Source organism: Musca autumnalis, unplaced genomic scaffold, assembly GCF_047663935.1.
Source record: "Musca autumnalis isolate F117 unplaced genomic scaffold, ASM4766393v1 scaffold_3, whole genome shotgun sequence".
NCBI lineage: Eukaryota > Metazoa > Arthropoda > Insecta > Diptera > Muscidae > Musca > Musca autumnalis.
Window position 1 is genome coordinate 127999010 of NW_027411866.1, and position 24269 is coordinate 128023278.

At 36.6% G+C, this 24269-nt stretch overlaps 1 protein-coding gene across 2 annotated transcripts in view; it reads right to left on the reverse strand.

The window, feature by feature from the left end:
- rdgA (retinal degeneration A) overlaps positions 1-24269 on the reverse strand; it is a 734186-nt gene that overhangs the window by 106687 nt on the left and 603230 nt on the right. Inside the window, exon 1 of one of the 2 annotated variants that reach the window (XM_073974356.1) lies at positions 18970-19424. The exons of the other annotated variant lie outside the window; for it this stretch is intronic. The gene's annotated coding sequence lies outside the window, so the exon portion shown is untranslated. Of the gene's footprint in view, positions 1-18969; positions 19425-24269 lie in introns of those variants that run through there. 2 annotated transcript variants of the gene reach the window in all.

The following is a 24269-nucleotide window of genomic DNA, read 5'->3' on the forward strand; positions in this document are numbered from 1 at the left end:
TTAGGATGTCCTGATATCACATTGTGTGTTGTATGTAGCCATGTTCTACTGCATCTTATTTTCAATTGTTAAGGCAAATTAAAACACTTTCACTGCGATGATAAAAATATATTTCAATGATTTATTTTTATTAGATTTCTTTATATATTTTTTATTTTAATATATTTTAGCCCACGTAATAACAAGCATGTGCGACAAAACAATATGTCTGGAAAAACATCAGATTATGCATATCAAAATGTTATGACAACTTCTCTACAATTCAAGGACAAATCAAACAGATTTTATCTTAAATTTATATATATTTTTTTTTAAAAAGAAAATGAGGTAATATTTCTGTGGGTAAAGTTGATTTTGCTGGAAACTGCAAATAGACCAAAACCCAAAGGTACTCTTATCAGGATTGCTGCTTAGTATCGTTCATTCCCTACATGCAGAGAAGATATTTTGTAGGATCAATCATATTCTAAGTACAAAATACTATATTTTAAAAATCTGAAAATATATATTGTTGATCCAACTCAAAAAAAGATTTCAAGCTTATTTTGCTTGCAAATCACACATGAATACCGGCGTAATTGTCGCGCCACAACAATAGTATGCACGTTCTGATTCTCACAAAAACACAATTTTTTGGCTACCATCTGTAACAAAGCAAAAAAATAAAAAAATTGAATCGAATCCCACAGAAATAAAGTACCAAACTTAGCCAAGAGGAGGGCAAATAAATAACGCAGCACCGCGAACAGAAAACAACAACAGAACACAACTGTTGAAAATACCCCATCAAGACAATTTTGAAATTTAAAAATAAATTCAAAATAAAGAATAAATCTTTCTATTTTTTTGAAAATTTAAATGTCATGGTCGTCGTTGTGTCGCCATGTCGAATTTTTTTGTAGTTTGCATTTGAGTGCCGTTAAACCGTGTTGTGTTGTAGACCTCCTCTTCTACTTAAAAGCATTTTATGCATTACATGGGAATTTGATGAGTATGTGACAGGCAAAAATACGGACAGACACACACAGACAGAGTGTAAAAGGGTGACAAACTGTTAGTCTGAATGGCTGACATATGGGACACATTTTCCGTTAATGGTTTATTTCTTTGATGTGTGTGTGTTTTTTTTTTGTTAATTTTTCGTTTTTAATAAGCAAAAGCATTTGGTTCCATGTTTTCTGTAATGGGACAATGCGATAAATTATTTTTCTTTTTTTTTTTTGAATATTCAATGGAAACATTAATTTTTAGAAATTAAACAAGTGACAAGTTGAAAGGCATTTAGTCTTTGAGCCATTAGCTTATTTTCTATTATTAAAGGGAAAAACATATTTTCTGTACAACTCTTCGGAGGATCTAAGCTTCAGAGGAGAGTACATTACTTTCCAATAGTTATATACTGTAACTGTATTCCCGGAAACAATTATGGAAATAGGGTTCATTTTGTTAGGTTGGTTGTTTTGTTATCTTTGGGAAACGGTAAAATATCAGGGATTGTTTGAATGTGTTTGCCGCTAAGGTAACACAAGTTAGAAGACCCTTAAGGGGTGACCCCCGACTTGTAAATTTTAGAAATTCCAAAAATTTTTTTTGGCTTATTTTAAAGTAAAAGTAGATAAAAATATGTGGTAAAATTGTGTTTTGTATGCAATATAGAAACTAAAAACGTGATTTTCTCGAAATGTGAATTTGAAATCGGTGCCAACTCTAACTCGAAAACTAATGAACCGATTGTCATACAATTTTGTAGGCTTATTAAGGACATCAAAATCTAGGCCTTCCTTCATCGATCGATATTATATAAAAAAATTGACCTTTTTATGACCAGAAAACGTAAATGTTTAAGCCAAAAATTAAAATTTTGCCTTTTTTAAGCCAAAAATTTCAGTAAAATCGGATCTATATAAATAAAAATCAAATGTCGTTCGTTGGTAATGGCATCAGTTTAGAACGGCTGGACCGATTTGGATAATTCTTTTTTTTTTTTGAAATGTTCGTCATAACCCAACTTAGGCTTTTATGCAAAGAAAATTTGACCACGCCCACTTTAACGCCCACTTTTTTCAATTTTAATCTTTTCTTTTCCTGAAATTGTCAGGGAATGTACAGGGATGAGACGCGTAATTTTTAAAAAACCCTATATCTGCAAAAATTACGAATGTATCGGTTTGAAAATTTACGGATTAACCAACAACCTGGGTACATCTTTGGGGCCAAAAGACCCGACCATGCCTGTTTTTTATACCCTCAGCATATATGCTAACGACCCAGCAAAAAATTGGATCCGTTAGTCATTATTTAACCCATTACAACGTAATGTATGCAAAAATAACTACTTATATTACTCATTACTAAGTAATGAGTACGGTGGCACAGAGCTTGTGTATCCAACTGCAAAACCGAGGGTTGTGAGTTCAACGCTCACCGCCGGACGTGTGTTTTTTTGGTAAAAAAAAAAACAAGGAACAGTTGGTGGTGCACATGTAAGTCATTAAACAATCCTTAATGTTCGTGTGTGTGGCCGAGTGTGTAGTGTGTTGGGCTACATAGCACAAGTTCGTGTGTTCAAATCCGGGAGAGGGCGAAGTAAAAAAAAAATAAAAAATATGAAGTTTGTTGAAATTGAAAACAAATTCCACCTCAACTGTACTAAAAATAGAAAATATAATTTTGTACCTTATTTTTTTTAGCTAATTTTTCAACTTCCAGTGGCCATGAAATAACTAGTTATTCTATCGGTTATATTGGTCATAGAATAACCAGTGCGACATGCCCTTGTTAAAATAATGGGTTAGTAGGGGGTTTTGTAAGTAGTTACGACTACCAAAAAGTACTATAAAACCCATTATTTTGGGAGCACATATTTGCTGGGGAGGGTATACACTTTCATACGGGCAAAATGTGCCTCATCGAAAGAGCAAGTTCGGAAGAGGGTGGTCGGAGGTCCAGAGGAGGTTGTTCCGAAGTTCGGAAGAGGGTGGTCGGAGGTCCAGAGGCGGTTGTTCCGAAGTTCGGAGCAGGGTTGTCGGAGGTCCAAAGGAGGTTGTTCCGAAGTTCGGATGAGGGAGGTCGGAGGTTAAGAGTAGGTTGTTCCGAAGTTCGGAGGAGGGTGGTCGGAGGTCCAGAGGAGGTTGTTCCGAAGTTCGAAAGAGGGTGGTCGGAGGTCCAGAGGAGGTTGTTCCGAAGTTCGGAGGAGGGTTGTCGGAGGTCCAAAGGAGGTTGTTCCGAAGTTCGGAGGAGGGTGGTCGGAGGTCCAGAGAAGATTGTTCCGAAGTTCGGAGGAGGGTGGTCGGAGGTCCAGAGAAGATTGTTCCGAAGTTTGGACGAGAGTGGTCGGAGGTCCAGAGGAAGTTGTATTTTTCACTCGCGAGTAAAAACGAGTAAATCGGAGCTCTGAATTTAGCCATGTCCGTCCGACTGTCTGGCTGGAGTGCACGATAACTTTCATAATATTTTGTCCAAACTTAGTTTAAGTTCGAAGATGGGTTATATCGGTCCACTCCTTCCGGTACCTCCCCCACAAAAGTTCGGAAATGTTCGGAAAATTTGTTCGCACTTTCTTGAAGAAAGTAACCATACTGTGCACTTCGTGAAATTTCTACCAGACTTACATAGATCAGGTGCTAATATGGACTCAATCGGTAAACTCCTTCGGGTACCTCCCACACAAATTTTAGGAAATGTTCAGTTTAGGACCTTCTCTCGAATCGCTTCGATTTTTCTTGTAACAACTTGTATTCATTGCCCCCCATATGACGGTATAAGTTTCATCAGGGGCAAGTCCATACTTTCTGAGAAAATAGCCTGACAGGTGCAAAAAAAAACCCTATGACACCGTGTGCAGTAGTTGGAGCGCAAGATAACTCTCGAACTGATCAGCAGATTCTGTCCAAAATTTGGCCTTCGTAATATTTTATCCAAACTTAGTTTAAGTTCTATGATAAGCCACATCGGTACACTCTTTCAGGTACCTCCCCCATAAAAGTTGAAAATGTTCGGAAAAATTGTGCGCAAAAATTGTGTGCCCCTGTAGTACCATATGTAGTGGCTGTAGATCACTATAACCCTCGAGCTGGACAACCGATTAGGTCCAAAATTTGACCTTCGTCACACTTTTGTCCAAACTTAGTTTCAGTTCGAAGATGGGCTATACCGGTCCACAACTTCCAGTACTTCCCCCCAATATTTAAAAATGTCACTTGAACAGGGTATCCAATTTGTTCCAAACTTTGGATCTCCTAATATTTGTCCAAATTTAGTTTAATTTCTAAAATAACTCATATCGGTCCTGTCCTTACGGTACCTCCTCCACAAAAGTTCAGCATTTGTGTCTAAGTGCAGTTTAGGATCTGTTCGAAGATCCTTTGGAAATGTATACTGATGGTGTTAGTTGTGGTCCTGTTTACAGCGATATCCACTTCCATAATGAACTATATCGGTTCATTCCTTCAAGTACCTCCTCCGCAACACTTTTGAACTTTAATCCTAATCCACATTTTTGTTGGCAGGTTCACAAAATTCTGAACAAAACCCTAACTACATTCGATCTGCCCTTAGATGATAGGCTGAGAGTATATCTCTGCCGTCAAAGTCGACTGATACTTCCTTAAGGCCTCGACACATTAGAAGCATGTCATTCTTGCTTAAGTCATATCTGGTAAATGACTAAGGACCACGTTCGACCTAATTTAATTGTGATTCTGTAATTTTTTTATTAGGTCGAACTTGGTCTTTAGTCTTAAATCAGATATGACTTAAGCAAGAATGCCATGTTTCTTATGTGTCGAGGCCTTTACTTGTCTTAAATATGTTATATCCCCAAATACTACTGAACCGAGTTCCGTGAAATTTGCAGAAAAAGCTCAATGTTTGCCGTTATTATGTATATTTTATGAAACTGATGACCACGCCCACTATTTTCAATACATTATTTTTCCAAATCTACTGTACCTAATTTCATGTAATTTTCAGAAAATGTTCAGGAATGTTCCGTGGTCCAAAATGCTATATATTTGTAAACGAATTTCGAGGGCCTATTGTTTTATAATCGCTATATTTCCGAAACTTATGAGTGCATCGGCTTGCAAATTAATTTTCGAGACAACGGTGGTTGCGCTCCCGATCAAGACAAATGACTTATTTACAAATTTCCTTAAATGGTGAGGGTCGACGGTCCATCAGCCATTAAAAACTACAACATATAAGTCTCAACAAGCGGGAGAATTCGACTTAACCACTTTTTTAACTTTTATAATTAGATCGCTTTAAGATAAAGACAAACGACATAGAGGATAATAAATCCTAAACATCATCCATGGGCGAAAAAATACGACAAAGTTCGTAAGAGAAAAGAAAGGTTACAGACAAAATCTGGTGATAAATTTAAAATCCTCCTCGGTTTGACAATGGAACGAAGAAGTGAGGTAGAAAATACCTGTTTTTGAATTTTCAAGCATAATGTCCATAAAATGTTGTCATTAAAAGCCAGCAACGCGGACCGGGGTTTGTTAGCATTTTTAAAAGAAAAATCGACCGATGAAGGACTAGATCTTTATGTTCTAATTAAGCCCACAAAAATATATGGTGTACAAAGAAGACGTTACGTGGACGGTCATTTGCCACAAAACCACATAATATTTTTTCAACAAAAAATATTTAGACACTAGATTAAAATGTGCTATTTCGGATGAAAAAAGATCTATCAAAAAAGTTTGGTAGCTTTCTTGGACAAAATCGTGAAAAAAACATTTTTGGGCTTTACAAGAGCAAGTAGGAAACACTTTCGTGATTTCGCCCTTCAACCGTTTTTCCAGCCATCTCCCCGAGATATAATCAAACTCACATCCTTATGCTACCAATTTGAACAAAACAGATTCTCTTTATTTGATAATGACAAGCATAGATCCTAATGTAATAATTTATATTCTTACTTCTTCATAAGCTTCGCCAGTGTCTTCTTCACATTCATCTCCTTTGTTTTTATTTATTTATTTTTTTTAACAACAGTACTATTTGTTTACTCAGAATCCACGAGGATGCTTCTTCTTCCTCCACAAATTACTCATTAGTAACAAGAATCGTCTTTATTTTCCATTGTTGAATCGTTTTTCTTTGAACTTTGTATTACAGGGGTCTGTCTGTTCGTTTGTTGGCAATGGACATCATCACCACGACCGCAGACTGTTCGGTGACTGATTGATCAGTCACAAGATTTGAATTGTTTTATTTCAATTTTTTTCAATGCCAACACAGATTGAAATTTGCCAAGAATAATTAATTTACACATTGGACGACTGTTCGCATTTTCACACCCCGATGATTGAACAACAAGTGGTTGGTCAAATGAGTGGGTCAGCGGCGCACAGTGGTTCAGGATCGTTTTTTCCTGTTCAAAACTATGTAACTTTTGAACGAATAGAGATATTTTCATATTTCAGATCACATAATCAGCTTTCCAATGCATTAAAAAGATTCGAATTCGGTTTATTACGGACAGGTTTAGTTGCAGAGAAATTTAAGAAATTTAAAATTAAAAAATTGAGTTTTTGATATATTGCATCAAAATATGAGTTTTTTAAATTTTTAAATATGTTTTATCTATTTAAAAAAGGTCAAATACCATAAAAAAAAACAAAAATAAAAAATTGTAATTTTTTGTAATTTTTTTAAGGGTTGACCCCCACTTGTCAATTTCTGAAGATCGAAAAAAATATTGGGCTATTTTAAAGTATAAGTAGCATAGAATATGTAGTAATATGTAGATCGGAAAAAATTGACCAAGTTATGAGTGTTGGAAGGGAAAAATTCATTGTGATTTGTATGTAGCATAGAAACTTAAAACGTGTTTTTCTCGAAATAACATTTTGAAAACGATGCCAACTCTAGCACAAAAACTAATAAACCGATTGTCATATAATTTTGTGGGCTTATCAAGGACATCAAATACGATAGTTTTTCTTTTTAATCGATCGTTTTTTATTTTTAAATTTTTTTGCCCGTTTTATGACCAAAAAACGTTAGTTGATTTAGTCAAAAATTGAAAATTTGATTTTTTGACTCCACCATTTCGTAAAACATAATATCTTTTTATAAAATCGATCGATGAAGGACTAGATCTTTACGTTCTAAATAAGCATAAGAAATATACGACGATCGATTCATAAGCTTTATAGCTAGAGTTAGCACCGCAAATCGCTTTAATAAAAACAGGGTTTAGACGGACGTAACATTTTTCAACAAGAAAAATTCAGAAAGTAGATTAAGTTGTGCCCCTTCAGATGAAAAAAAAAACATCTACTAAAAATTGTTCATAGTTTGCTTGGAAAAAATTCATGAAAAATGGATTTAATTGGTCTTTACAAGTGGGGGTCACCCCTTAAATTTTTTTTTTTTCAACAAATTTATTTTTTTTTCCCCGAAATTGAAAAAAACTCCTTATATAACTCTCATGTAATTTCAAAAAAAATTAAAGAAGTGTTTAACGGACGAAACGGGGCGGGTACGAAAGTATATATGGGCTGAAAGAGGACACTCTCGGACATCATTCTGTGAAAACGGAACTTTGTTCCAAGCTATTCCCTAGAAGTTCTAGTTTACTAAAGTTGGAATTTCACTAAAATTTACTACCTGAGGGGAAATAAAATAGCTCACATCATGTAAACGCAATGAACACAATATCAGTTATAGTTTCCGAGAATATCTATTTCTTTCCCTAAAAATTTGCATGAATGACGTATTTTCAAAATTGAGAAAAAATGGTCGTCTTTACGAGCACGCCACGTCCACATCTTCCAACATTTTGCCCTATTTTTATACCCTCCACCATAGTGTGGAGGGTATATTAACATAATTTTTCTGTTTGTAACACATCGAACCAATCACTTGCGATTATATAAAGAGCGCTATATTTTTGCACCCGAGTGTCTTTTTTCCATAGGCAGGTCAAGTTCGATGGGCTGAATTGGACCACTTTTTGGTATGGCCCCCATATAACGATACCTCCCAATTTTCGGTATTTTGGGGACTGTAGCTATTTTTTGACCGAACTACCTGTAATTTCACGTTTGGGGTTCCCAGTGGTCACGAAATATCTCCACTAAAAACCCTCCTATTTTCGGTATTTTGAGGATTTTAGCAAAAAAATTTGACCGAACTACCTTTAATTGGACAGTTGAGGTTCCTAGTAATCACAAAATATCTCCACCAAAAACTGTGCAATTGAACATTTGAGGTTTCCTGTGGTCACAAAATATCTCCACTAAAAACCGTCAACATAGGTCCATGTTTTGGTATAGCCCCCATATAACGGTACCTCCCGTTTTTGGTATTTTCAGGATTTTGGCTAAAATTTTTCACCGAACTACCTGTTCCTTAGGTTCCAAGTGATCACAAAACTTCTTCATTAAAAACTGTCAACGTAGGTCCATGTTTTGGTATAGACCCCGTATAGGGGTACCTCCCGACTTTCGGTAGCTTTTCCCCGATTTTCGGTTTTTTGCGTTTTAGCTAAAATTTTTGGCCCAAGTATATGCAATTCGACATTTGAGGTTTCCAGTGGTCACAAAACTTCTCCACCAAAAACATAGGTCCACACTTTTTTATGTTTTTTTACGTTATTTAGGTATTAGTGATCACAAGATATCTCCGCGTAAAATTGTGGACAAGAAAGAAAATAATTATTCCGTTTTAGTTTAGAATATTTTATGGTGGAGGGTATAAAAAGTTCGGCCCGGCCGAACTTAACGCTTTCTTACTTCTTTTGGTTTCATTAGTTTCAATATGTTTACTATCGAATCCCATATAGAAATTAACAATCGGTGATGAAAAAAAATTGGGGTTTTGGCCAGGAAAATCGATTCCTGAACCACTGTGCAACGGCAACTAGTGAATGATTCTACCGTTAGCCAGCTACGATGTGAAAGATAATTACACATTTGAGATGTAGAGCAATTTCATTAGAATTACTTTTCCGTAATCTTAGCCGAGGGGATGGTGATGATTCTCAAGAAATGTATGGTTCTAATTGGTTTTAACGTGGCAAACCCCCAAGGCTAACTTTGTCAATCTTTCGTCTCCTAATCGTATATATGTATAAGTTCTTTTTATTTGTTACATATATCTTGTTATTTGTTACATATATCTCCTAATCGTGCACTTCTCCATACTCTCCTCAAGGTGACCAATTGATGTGTGCCGGATGTTTACTTACAGATTTTTCAGTAATGGCAAAAAAGTCCTCAGCGCAATGTATTTGAAATCTCCTGTATATCTCAGCTATGTAAAACTTCTGTTGTGTCGTTAGACGAGATGCGGTTCGGAGTCAGCTATAAAAATGAAGTTCTGTATCACTGAGCGACTAGAATTATTAATGCTTCGCTAAAAGGACTGCGAAGGGGAACAGATTTAAAACCTCAGAGGGTCAAGGAGAAAGAAATTTATTTAAATGAAAGTGAATGAGGAACCCCCGAGAGCAAGAGTGTGAGATAAACAATAGAAACGGAATTTTGTAACAAATGAATTTCTCTAGAAGAGAATTTACATTGAAACAAAACGTAAATTAATAACGTAATTAAAACCGCAAACAAAAAACATGAAGAACAACAAAACACAATAATATTAATAAAATAAAAAAAAAAACACCAAGTCACAAAAGCAACAATTAATGAAACCCACAACAATAATACGTGATGCCACAAAACTCTCACACACACAAATAAAAATATTTTCTTTTATTATTCTTTTTTTGTATTGCTCGCTGAGGAAGCTTATACACACTTCCCGTTGAATAAATATTTTATTTAATTTTTTTTGTGTGTCTTTCCTTATCCACCATTCAAACAAAGATAAAATAGCTTAAAAAAAGACAACTCTATGCCATGAAGATAAAAGAAAAATTTATTTAACATTTAAATTTTAAAATGTTCATTAAAATTCCACTCCCTACCGAAAGCAGCAGCATAAAAAATGGGCTAAAACAATATTGCCTCACAATGCAATGAAACAACAATGGTGGGTGGGAAGAGGTAGATTTTAAGTACACACAATAGCAACAACAAAAAAATGCTTTTAATTATGTACACATGTGAGTATGTATGATATGGACCGGTACTTATTACTCAATTATATGACAATTGTTTATTAGGGTCAACCACTAATACAACATGTTTTTTCCCCAAGAATCTGATGATTATCAGAATCAAAGCTGCATCTTTCAGTGATTATGAAACCAAGGCTAGGGGGTCAAAGTCTAGCAAATTTTGCTAGGGTCGGAGTCGTGAAAATCGACTCTGACTCCGAATGCATTTCGTATTTTTAAGACAGTTATCCCTAACCTATTTTTTTAAATAATCACATTGATAGATGTCGAAAAGTGTGTCAGTGAATTTAACGGCGAATATTTTTCATATTCATCGGATGGAAGAACTGCACCATTATCTAGGACCCGACGTTATATCGCATGTTTTATCTCTATGCTGTCTGGGGGTAGTGGAATTTTAAAAATGTAGAATTTAAACAGTTCCGGAGATATCACTTATACGGGTCGTACACTTTTTATTTCTGAATTCCATAAACGACTGGCGTCCACACGAATGGCTTAATATCTACTCGTAACGTTTCAAACACGGCTGGAGGAAAGTACATATTAGCAATATCGTCGAACAGTTTGAAATGTCAGGTCAAGAGCCGCTGTTAGGTCGCACGGCCTGTTCTGGTACAGTCCTCGGATAACATATGTGGATATGGCGTATAATACTGTTGTGGTTCTGTGCATTTTGAGGAAGCCATACTGACGTTTTCGATAAAGGTAAACTGATCCCCATCATGGGGAGGAATAGTGCTTCTAGTATCTTCGACAGAATGGAAATCGCCCTATACGATTTGCCTCTGCTGGCTGCAGTAGTGGGTCCACCCTGCGAACTTTCCAGGCTTCTGGTAACAAAAGGATGGCTACCAGAGTTTTTATACCCTCAACATTTATGCTAACGAGGGTATATACACTTTCATACGGGCAAAATGTGCCTTATCGAAATAATGGTTTTAGATCCCTGTATGTTTGGACGAAATGTGTTTCAGACAATTTGGAGTTGATTGAGCAATGTCCGTCCGTCTGTCTGGCTGGAGCGTACGATAACTCTCGAACGGATGAACCGATTCGGTTCAAATTTTGGCTTTCATAATATTTTGCCCAAACTTAATTTAAGTTCGAAAATAGGCTATATCGGTCCACTCCTTCCGGTACCTCCCCCACAAAAGTTAGAAAATGTTCGGAAAATTTGTGCGCACGATAACTCTTGAAGGGAGTAACCGATATGGTCCATACTTTGCCCATCGTGAAATGTGTACCATACTTAGATAAGGTTTCAATATGGACTCAATCGGTCCACTCCTTCGGGTACCTCTCACACAAAATTTCGAAAAGTTCAGTTTAGGGCCATCTCTAAAATCACTTTGATTATTGTTTTAAGAACTTGTATTTACTGCCCCCCATACGACGGTACAAGTTTCATCAGGGACAAGTCCATACTTCCTGAGAAAATAGCCTGAAAGTTGCAAAAAAAAAAACCCTATGACACCGTGTGAGGTGATTGGAGCGCAAGATAATTCTCGAACGGATCTGCCGATTCGATCCAATATTTGGCCTTAGTAATATTTTGTCTAAACCGGTCCACTCCTTCAGGTACCTCCCCCACAAAAGTTCAAAAGTGTTCGGAAAAATTGTTCGTACGGTAACTCTTGAAGGGAGAGGCCGAATTGGTCCATACTTTACACATCCTAATATATCTACCATATATAGATCAGGTTCAAATATGGACTATATTTGTCCACTCCATCCGGTACCTCCCACACAAAATTTCGGATAAGTTCACTTTAAGACATGCTCTCGAATCACTTTAATTTTTGTTGAAGCAACTTGCATTCGCTGCCTCAATTACGATGGTAAAAGTTTTTTAGGGGCAAGTCCATACTTCTTGGGCAAACATCCCGAAGGGTGTAAAAAGCCCTATGGCGCCAAATGTAGTGGCTGGAGATCCATTCTTTTTAGTATTTCCTCCGCAAACTTTTAATCTTTAATCCTAAGCAACAAGTTGGTTCAAACGGCCAAAATTTTTAAAACCCTCTAAATTGTTTCAATCCACACCGGCTGAGTGTATATCTCTGTCGGTAAAGCCGACTGATACCTGTTTACGTGTTTATCGGCATTTCCCGCTAATTTTTCACTTCGGAAATGATGCTGTCTATCATATCTATTTATCGGGACATGTTATATACTAAAAACGCTCTATATATACATATGTATGTATGTAATATATACGTCCATCCAGTTGCTTAAGCATTACGATTGGGATTCCTTGTGGGCCCAAAGGTTTGGATCATTTTGCGTTTCGGATGAACCTCTTCTGCTGAGAGGTCTCTTATGCGGCGTAGCACACTATATAACTCTTGAGGTGTTCTATTAATTGCCAATAAAAATATTACGCGCCCTTATTTGGATCTGTAAATGTCACGCCGTTGAAAGTAACAGCCGATCTACCGTCACTCTTCGAAGAATTTAACCATTGTCTACAATTTGCTAAACCAATGCTGCATTATTCAGGTGGTCCAGCCATTTTTCCGCGTATGCTCGTCTACTAGGCCTTAGGGACATCAAGAGTAAATTCCCTAACTTTTGGGTCTTTAGGGTTCGTTCGACAAAGTGCGTCACTCTCATTTGCTAGAAACGCTCTAAGCTTCTCGAGAATCTGTGGGAATGGACAGCTCTCTTAAGCGGTTATTTGCTAAATCCTCAGAACCCTTGCCAATTAGCTTGTTCGTGGCTCAAAAAAAGTCAGAGGTCACTAAATTGGGTGGCCTGTTAACGGAGACGATGGTAGGGAGTTGGTCTCAGCCAAGAGAAATTACGGTTTGCCAGGACACATTATTTATAAGACCGGATGTCAGAATGGTGATGTTTGGCGAGCTGTGGCAATCTACTCTTTTCTTCGTAGGAGCGCGATTTCGTTAACCGTGCAAAATGTGGAGGTGGTACTACTCGACCAGCGTTGTACCCATCTGGTCGATGCCTAGGACGCTATGCCAAAACTCATTATGAGCATTGAAGTCCCCAGGCACCATACGGTTTTTGACCTTCCAAAAGCGAACTAATACAGCGTTACGCAAGAGAGCGCCCACGTACTTGTAGCGAACGTTTCTCTCTCCACACATACAATTTAAATTGAAAAAGTATGCAATATAAAAGTATGGTGCCTATCGCTGAACTAACATCAGTCATATAACGCAGGGTACAACTACAAATTAAGTAATGCTTCCTCGGGAGTTTCACACTTTACACCTACCCTCTACGAACAAAAGGCACACAATTATTGAGATGACGTCCCAAGGTAGAAGATTCCTCCTAGTTAAAAACTGGCCAAAAACTACTCAAGGGTACTTGAACGAATCTTAAACTATACATAAGTGAACATTTTGAGGTTTTATGGGGAGATGATCGTTGCAGTTGTCCGATAGAGTCGATCTTTGAACATGATTTAAGTTTGAGAGAAATATTACGCTGTGCAAAGTTTGGGTCAATGTCAGTGACCCCTTGCAATAGATATAGAGCTCGGAAGTCATTATTTATTTATGCATTCTAACTCCAATGCGAAGCATAGGACCGCAACAAAATTATTCCATGCTAATCTATTTAATGCTAAATGTTTGATTTCACTCCAACTTCGTCCCATACTCGCAGCTTCAGCCTCAACAGACCTTCGCCAAGTGTTTGCAGCTCTACCTGTCCTGCGGCTACCTTGCAGATTCTACTCAAGCGCTTGTCTGGCAATGTCCTATATCTTTCTATAGGGTATGACCTATCCATTTCCATTTTCGTCTCCTTATTTCTAGGATAACCGGTTCCTCTTTCGTTTCCCGCCTCAGTAAAATGTTTGATGTGGTATTGGGTCAGAACATGCCTATTATTCTTTGCAAACACCTGTTTATGAACACTTGCTGCGATTTTCTCATCTACGAACATTGCTGTTTCAGAATCCGCGAAAAATTCTCAGGTGTAAGCGGTTTTCATTCAAAGTTAGTTAAGGTGCACCCTGCATACCATTGTTTTATAGGGGGCCATACAGTCAGTACATTGTACCAATTTGAACTTCTATATCTCAAAAATGGTAAAGCGAACGAAAATACCATTGAGGTCAATCTTGTAGAGAATTTTCACTGCTACAAAATTGTTTCTAATCCCATTACTATAAAATTTGCGGTTTCCAAGCAAAATCGTGAAAACCTAAAAAGGCCCTACAAATGTGAACTTTGACCGCGATTTATTTGAAAATCCCTCCGGCGATTTTTTTGTTTTTTTATTTTTCTCATCTATGAACATTATATTTTCAGAAACCGCAAAAACTTCCCAGGTGTAAGCACCTTTCATTTAAATTTAGTTAAGGCGCACCGTGGGCACTTTTTGGTAGTCGTAACTACTTACAAAACCCCCTACTAACCCATTATTTTAACAAGGGTATGTAGTTCGGAATAACTAGTTATTCTATGGCCACTAGAAGTTGAAAAATAAGCAAAAAACATATGTTCTGGAATAGAACAGTTGAGGTGGAATGTCTTTTCAATTCCAACCAACTTCATATTTATTTATTTTCTTGCTCTCTGCTGAATTTGATCATGCGAACTTCTGATTTGCAGCGGAAAACACTACACACTATGCTACGCGTACGAACATTAAGGGTTGTTTAAACGCTAACATGTGCACCACCAAATGTTTATACCCTCAGCTTTTATGCTAACGAGGGTATATACACTTTCATACGGGCAAAATTTGCCTCATCGAAATAATGTGTTTCAGACAATTTGGAGTCGATTTAGCAATGTCTGTCCGTCTATCTGGCTGGAGCACTCGAACGGATGAACCGATTTGGTCCAAAATTTGGCTTTCGAAATATTTTGTCCAAACTTAGTTTAAGTTCGAAGATGGGTTAATCGGTCCACTCCTTCCGGTACCTCCCACACAAAAGTTCGAAAATGTTCGGAAAATTTGTGCGCACGATTACTCTTGAAGGGAGAAACCGATTTGGTCCATACTTTGCACATCGTGAAATTTCTACCAGACTTAGATGACGTCTCAATAAGAACTCTATCGGTAAACTCCTCCCACACAACGTTTCGAAAAAGTTCAGTTAAGGACCTGCTCTCGAATCGTTTTGATTTTTGTTGCAACAACTTGTATTCACGGCCCCCCATACGGCGGTATAATTTTCATCAGGGGCAAAACCATACTTCCGGAGAAAATAGCCTGAAAGTTAAAAACCCCTATGACACCATATGTAGTGCTTGGAGCGCAAGATAACTCTCGAACCAATTCGATCCAAAAATTTGGTCTTCATAATATTTTGCCCAAACTTAGTTTCAGTTCGAAGATAAGCCATATCGGTTCACTGCATCAGGTACCTCCCCAACAAAAGTTCAAAAATTTCGGATAAGTTCACTTTAAGACCTGCTCTTGACTAACTTTGATTTCTGTTGAAGCAACTTGCAATCGCTGTCTCAGTGGCAAGTCCATACGTCTTGGGAAAACAGCTCGAAAGTTGTAAAAAACTAAATTTGGCCTTCGTCATATTTTGTCCAAACTTAATTTAACTTCTAAAATGGCCCATATCGGTCCTCTCCTTAGGATACCTCCCCCACAAAAGTTCAACATTTGTCTCCAAGTGCAGTTTAGGGTCTGTTCAGAGATCCTTTAGAAATTTATACCGATGATGTTCTTTGTGGTCCTGTTTACAGCCATATTATGTTTACTGTGGACAAGTCCATCCTTTCTGGCATACTGGTCCAACAGACGTACAATAACCCACTGAAATGAATAGTGGGCGCGATATGTATCGAAAAGATATGACTCTCAAAATAAGATACACTTCCGTAATGCACTTTTGTCGGTCGATTCCATCCTCCGCAAAACTTTTGAGATTTAATCCTAATCCACATTTGTGTCAGCAAGATCAAATGTCCAAAAAGTGCCACGAAATTCTGGAAGGACCCTAAATACATTCAATCTGTCCATAGATGAAAATTCCAATTCACATAGGCTGAGGGTATATATCTGTTGGCAAACCCGATTGATACTTTTTTACTTGTTTTTTTTTATATGTTATCAGTCATTTAACTCGGTGACAACAGGAGGTATGGACTTGCCCACGAAAAACTGTACCTCAATGTAACCAAGGACTATATTCTAGTGTTGTGAAAATTTTAATTGAAAAAAATGATACCCTTTGTATTGGGAGAACCAATAGAGCTCGTATCCTGAAATTTAGAATAAAGATTACCGTTGGAGTGTGGGATTGAGGTAGTTTTGGAAATTCGTACTTATGGATACGAAAAGTACTAAATTTGGTACAATTTGATCTGAGCGAACTGATAGAGCTGAAATCGTGAAATTTGAAATTAAGATTACTGTTAAAGTGAATGATTGAGGTAGTTTTGGAAAACCATACTTATGGTTACGAAGAGTACTAAATAGTAATAAGTTTGGCATTGGATTTTGTATGGGATAACCGCATGCAGCTGAAATCCTGAAGTTTGGAATTAAGATTACTGTTATTATTTCGTACTAATGTCAGTGTAGGATTGAGATATGTGGTTGTCTAAATACGTACCATAAGTATACGAAAATCTTTATAAATAAAAAATCAAATGTCTTTCGTTGGTAATGGCATCAATTGAGAACGGCTGGACCGATTTGGATAATTCTTTTTTTGAAATGTTGGTGATAACCCAACATAGGTTTTTAATTTGACCACGCCAATTTCAATTTTCAATATTCATCTCTTCTACAAAAACTACTGAACCGATTTTCCTGAAATTGTCAGGGAATGTACAGGGATGGCACTGTAAAGGATGCATATTTTCTTGAATTTCGAATGGGGCGGTGTACTTCCTATTGCCATATTTAAAAAGACGCCATATCTTTATGAATAAAAATCAAATGCCGACATAACGCCCCCGAAAACAGGCTACATATTTTATTTAATTCCAGAAGGGGCGGGGTACCTCCCCTATGTGATATTTTTAAAAAACGCTATATTTGCACAAATTACGCATGTATCGGATAAAAAATTTACGAATTAATCTTCTTTGGGGCCTAAAGACCCGAGCACGCCTGTTTTTTTTAATATGTTATATCTCCAATACCACTGAACCGATCTCTATCAAATTTACAGCTGTTGTTGTTATGTATATTTTACAAATTTCGGAGGAGTTGAGGTACCTTCCCCACGCCTTTCTTTTAAACGCTATATGTATAAGCCAAATTTATAATTAAATCGGTTTCAGCATACATTTTGGGAGGCAATGGGGTTGTGTGTAGCCTAGGTATGTACATATTTGGAGCCAAAATACTGGTCCACGCCCACTTTTTTAATATGTTAAATCTTGAAAACTGATGACTACGCCCACTCTTATCAATACATTATTTTTCCAAAACTACAGAACTTGATTTCATGCAATTTTCAGAAAATTTTCAGGAATGCCCCGTGGTCCAAATTGCCATATGTTTGTAGACGAAGTTCGGGGCCTTTTGTTTAATAATCGCTATATTTGCTAAACTTATGAGTACATCGGCTTGCAAATTAATTTTCGAGACAACGGTGGTTGCGCCCCCGAGCAAGAGAAAAGATATATTTACAAATGTCCTTAAATGGTGAGGTTCAACGGTCCATCTGCCATTAAAAACTAAAACATAAAAGTCTCAATAAGCGGGAGAATTTGACTTAACCATTTTTTAACTCTTACAATTAGATCGCGTTAGGATAAAGACTGGGAACATGGGCGATAATAAATCGTAAACAGCATAAATGGGCAAAAAAACCGACAAAGTCCGTAAGAGACAAGAAAGGTTACAGACAAAATCTGTTGATAAATTTCACAATGGACCGAAGAAGTGAGATAAAAAATACCTATTTTTGAATTGTCAAGCATAAAGTCCATAAAAAGTTGTCATTAAAAATCAATACGACGGGCCAGCAAAGCGGACCGCCGTCAGCTAGTGTTTTATAAAATTCTTCATTTGACATTTGTTTTCTGTTTAACAGAAAATTGCTCTGTTTCAGAACATGCAAGAAGCTATTGTTTTTTACTTCGAAAATAGTAAAAATTAGTAGATTCTTGCAGTTCTGGAACAGACCAATCATTTCGCATTAATAAAATAAGCATTAAACCCAGCAAATACATTTTTACAGTTTTTTAATACATACATATTATATAAAATTCCTTAAATGTTTGAATTTTTAAATCAATAAATTATGGCTCACTGATAGATTATTTATCATTATTCAGTTCAAGAAACTGAAAACTGCTGTTTTATAATGTTGCAATGTACAAATACAAGTTTACAATTATGACAACGCTGTTAACACAAAAGGTACATAACTCAGCATACCACCAAGTTATTTTAATAGCTGGACTCTTTAAAATCCTGTATTAATACTTAATGTAAAACAAAGACACAAAATACCGAAACTTTTCATCCCATGTGTTACACTATGGAAAAATTAAACAAGCGTCGCACCGCACACACACCACATTATTATTATTTTTAAGCAGCAAATTTTTATGACCAAAAAAATAAATTGGACTCAATTTGAAATAATTCCATGATTATTACTGCCGCCACAAGCAAATGATTTCGTTGCATTGAAAATTCACGTGTTGTTTTATAAAATAAATTGAAACAAACAACATATTTCCACTTTTTCAATAAAAACTACATATTGAACTTTTTTCACATTAACCCATATAAAAATTTCAATATTTTATTAATTTTTCACATCATTAGCAAATTGATCAGACACAAAAACAATTTCCCTCAAATAAACAACAACAAATTTCGACATATCCCGCTGTTTGTTATTGTTATTATTTTAGTTGTCACATCTAGTTGTGTTTACACTTTACGTCACAAACATTACAACACGTTACCGAATAATAATGAAAAACAATCTTATTTTCTTCTTCTATTCTCTCTTTATGTTGCTCACTTCGTTTCGAATGAGGGTTTTTGTGTTTTTATGCGCCTTCTTCTTTGCAGTGGCTGGCATCAAACTTAAAAACCGCGTATCCGCATATAAAAATATATCCAACGTCAGACTAGAGACTGTTGATTGTATGGCCAGATTCTACCGCTGATACTTGAAAAGCCTTTTTTTCGGTTTTTATTTTATTTTTTGTTGTTGTTGCTGCTTGAATTTTTGTCGCAGCCATTGTGAGAGAGAACAAACGTTTGTCATTCATGGATGACTAGGGGGTTGGATGGAGCGGCATTGTCATCCTCATCATTCACAAGATCATCGTCGCTATTTTGTCGTAGTTTGTAGTCATTATTGTAGCCACTCTTTGTTTTTGATGTTCTTTGAGAGACCAACCAACCAATAATGGATGTGTTAATGTCGCCAATGCGGTGTGCTGCTGCATCGCACGTTTCGTAGAGATTCATTATTAGCTTCTCTCATACTCATAGAAGCTTAACCACATGAGAACAAAACACTGACAGTCAAAATTAATCACAATTCTTATTCATATATTTTTCCTTCTTTTCTTTTTTTCAGAAATCCTGACATTCTTGGTGATGATTCTAGTGAAACAAGTGATGGAAAAATTACAATTGTTTAATCTTATGGGGACACAGAGTAAAAGTCGTTGTGTATATATTGTCAAAAATTTTGTTTCCATATTTTGGTGATATATTAACTGAAACAAAATAAGTAGAAAGCTATGGCATTTATTATTTTGGAGCAAGTTGAGTTGAGCCGCTCAGCTAATTTTTTATACCCTCAGCATTTATACTAAGGAGGGTATGTATATACACTTTCATACGGGCAAAATGTGCTCATCGAAATAATGGTTTTAGACCCCAAGTATGTTTGGACGAAATGTGTTTCAGACAATTTGGAGTCGATTGAGCAATGTCCGTCCGTCTGTCTGGCTGGCTGGATCGCACGATAACTCTCGAACGGATCAACCGATTCTGTCCAAAATTTGGCTTTCGTAATATTTTGTCCAAACTTAGTTTAAGTTCGAAGATGGGTTATATCGCTCCACTCCTTCCGGTACCTCCCCCACAAAAGTTCGAAAATGTTTGGAAAATTTGTACGTATGATAACTCCTGAAGGTAGCAACCGATTTAGTCCATAATTTGCAACTCATAAAATGTCTACCAGACTTAGATGAGGTTCCAATATGGACTCAATCGGTCCACTCCTTCGGGTACCTCCCATACAAAATTTCGGATAAGTTCAGTGTGATGTTCCGTGTGATGTGGTTGAAACGCAAGATAACTCTCGAACGAAACTGCCGATTGGGTATTAGTAATATTTTGTCCAAACATAGTTTAAGTTCGAAGATAAGCCATATTGGTCCACTCCTTCAGGTACCTCCCCCACAAAATTTCAAAAATGCTCGGAAAAATTGTTCGTACGATAACTTTTGAAAAGAGTGGCCGAATTAGTCCATACTTTACACATCCTAATATATCTACCAGATATAGATCAGGTTCAAATATGGGCTATATTTGTCCACTTCATCCAGTACCTCTCAAACAAAATTTCGGATAAGTTGACTTTAAGACCTGCTATCGAAACACATTGATTTTTGTTGAAGCAACTTGCATTCGCTGCCTCAATTACGATGGTAAAAGTTTTTTAGGGGCAACTCTACACTTCTTGAGCAAACAGCCCGAAGAGAGTAAAAACCCCCTTCCATAATGGTCAATGGCGATCCATTCCTTTAAGTATATCCCCCGCAAAACTTTTGCTCTTTAATCCTAATTAACTTTTTGTCGTTTCATACGCCCAACATTTTCAAGACTCTCTAAATACATACGCTTTTTGGGAAAAATTGTTTCAATATACACAGGCTGAGGGTATATCTCTGTTGGCCAAGCCGACTGATACTTTTTTACTTGTTTTCTTTAAATTGTACATGGACAGGAGCAAATTTAGGGCACGGGAACAACATTTTTTTTAATTTAAAATTTTTTTCGTAGTAGCTGGGCTTTAACCAAGGGATTTTTGAACTTCAAAGGACCATATCTCGGGAGGTATGGATTTCGTGATCAGGAAGTTGAGATCTACCTATAAAAAATTTCATCACGATCGGAGCTGAGCGGCTCAACTCATCTTATGCCATTATTTTTAGTCTTTGGAAACAAACAAATTTTGAAATTATGTGGAGAAAATACTTTCGATTCATTGTGTCAGGAAGCACGGATCATAAAGAACATAATATCGCTGTAAATAGGACCACAAGATGTACATTCGGTAAAAATGTACAAAAGATAATCGAACAGATAGAACAGACCTTAAACTGCATTTAAACAAAAAATGTTAAACTTTTGTGAGGAAGGTAACCTAAGGAGTAGACCGATATGATCCACTTTCGAACTCAAACTAAGTTTGGACCACATATTCCGAGATTCCAAGTTTGGACTATCAGGCAGGTTTGAATAGCAGCACAAATGTACAGTGTGGATGCCGTCCTCGGCAAATCAGACACTAGTGATTTTAGCCCAGTTAAGATCCGAACGAAAAGATATGGATAAGCGGGAGTGTATGTTCTAACTATGGGGGCATAAGCCTTCTCCCCATTGTCTACAAGATAGTGTCAGGGATATTAGGCGAACGACTAAAGCCTATGGTCAATTAAATAATTGGGCCCTACCCATGTGGCTTTAGATCTGGCAAGTCTACCATTGACCAGATATTTACCCTGCGGCAAATCCTGGAGAAAACCCAAGATTTGCAGATCGACACCTACCACCTTTTTGTCGATTATAAGGCAGGCATCGACATCCCGCTACGCCTAAACGTATTCCAAGTCATGTCTGAATTTGGTATACCCGATAAGCACATTCGGCTTTGTAAGATGACTTTAACTGATACTAGGTCCTCAGTTAAAATAGGAAAAAAGCTCTCCGTAGAGTTTAGTACCAAAAGAGGTTTCAGACAAGGAGAGAGCCTTTCGTGTGTGCTGTTCAACATCCTGCTGGAAAAGGTTATTCGAGATGCAAATGTCAAAAGAAATGGCACAATATACAGCAACAACCACATGTTATTGCTTATGCTGATGATACCTTTAAGAAGGTCGAAAGAGAATCAGTAAAAGTGGGTCTGGCGATAAACGGCGAAAAGACAACGTTGATAATGTCGACGCGCAATGCGTCCATAGAGCTCGCACCAAGAGTGGAAGTTGGTTCTTGTAATTGTGAGGTAGTAAAAGACTTCGCCTACCTCGGCAACGCCATAAACTCAACAAACAACATCAGTTGTGAAATAAAGAGAAGAATTGTATTGGCCAACAGATGCTACTTTGGCTTAAGTAAGCAGTTTAAAAATAAAGCCACATCTCGTCAAACAAAAACAACACTTTGGCTAAACCATATCATAAGAATGAGCGATAATGAACTCGCTTAAAGGCGTATAAATACGTGCCATATGTCGTTACACGCAGAACCTGCAAACTAGTGGAAAAAGAGATGGAAAGACGCGGTATTCCAAAAAGCGAAGCAACAAACCCGGGGAATTGGAGATATTTTCTTAGTTCGGCTTATGGAACAAATGTTCTGTAGTCGGCCAGCAAAGTAAGTAAGTATGGAATCTACACAAAATTTCAAAGTTTTCCTACATGTGCAGTTTAGGGCCATAACTAGGATGGTTTTGAAATTTTTGCATAGGAAGTCCTCGCGGCTCATATTTCGACGGTTATTGGGCTGATGTGGCTGCCCAATATCTTAAATTGTCTATACAAATTAATTAGTCCCTGAGCTTAAGAATAGGTAGGTCTCAATGTATTTTAGATCTGTGAATCACAATGGAAATAGTAGATTTTTAATAAAGATTTTCGGTATAATTTTATCTTCTAACGGTGATTTTCTTAAATTTTAATTGGAATTATTTATTTATTTCCCTATTTAGTTTATACAAATTAAAGATCGCAATTATAATTCCATGCATCGCATGGTCATGTCACTTTTCAAAAGCCCCGAACATTTTCATTAATACATCAAGACAGTATGGTAACATATGACTCCTTTTGATTGATTCCGATTTCTTTGTCCATTTACATTGGATATGCGCATTATTTTACATACTACTACTGCATATAAAAATGTTTTGGTTTGCATATCTTTTTACCGCAACTGAATGACTTTTTTTGAGTCATAGAATGTGGATACCTACTTCAGACGCACACGAACAGTGATATTGTTTTGAGCAAATGATTGTTTGTTAATCATCAAGAAGTGACGTTGGACGTTGCGATTTATTTACGTCAATCAATAAGTCCGCCCTTACGTCAGTGCTTCGAAACATGGCATTTCTCATAATGTTGCATATGGTTTTTTTTTAATAATTTGCATACGGAAGAAACACATTTTTTATAGAAAAAAATACTTGAAAACAATTAATATAATGAAAAATTTTATTGTTATTTCCGATTTTATTTTTTATGCCTGAATGAAACCTCGCTGGTCTTTTCTTTGTCACGAAACAGGATAATATATACCACAAAAAGTTTGCATACAGAAATGGTGTTCAATCAACAATGTACAGGTATGTGCCTCTGAACAGCGCATTTTTACATTACTCATGATTTGTTCAAGAAGGTCCTTCCGACTTCCCCTTTTTTGCAGGGATAGCACAAAAATGTACGTGAAGTATTCAAATTTTAATGCCGTTCTATTTTTTCTTTCAACTCTGCAATCTGAGAGATGCAAAAAATGTATCTAAACAAACTAAACATTTCAATAGATATTTTGAAACCAAATTTGTCACAAAAGACTCGTGTGTTCCCCACCCATTCCCCATATAAAGCTACACGACAAATATTATATGTCAACACCAAATTTCGAGTAAGGTGAATATCTGAGTTATTCTCTTTCATATTTCATATGTAAGATATTGTCTTTCACTCATTTTATGAGAGTAAGTTAACAACAAATAGTGTTTTTGTTGTTGTATTCAGTTTGTTCTGACAGTGGACACGGCTGCCAGATTTGACGATTTATCGCCATTTGACGATTTTTTGGTAAAAAATTGATAAATGACGATTTTTGGAAATTTTGCTAATACAGTCATAAAAAATTTTGCAAAATTGAATTTGTAAAGACTTAGTTGATTTTAAAAATTAATTGTTAAACAATAATCACAATAATCGTTATTTTTGAACCTTGAAATTTTACCAGAACATGTATTTTAGCTTTATGTATCAGATTTCATCAATGGTTA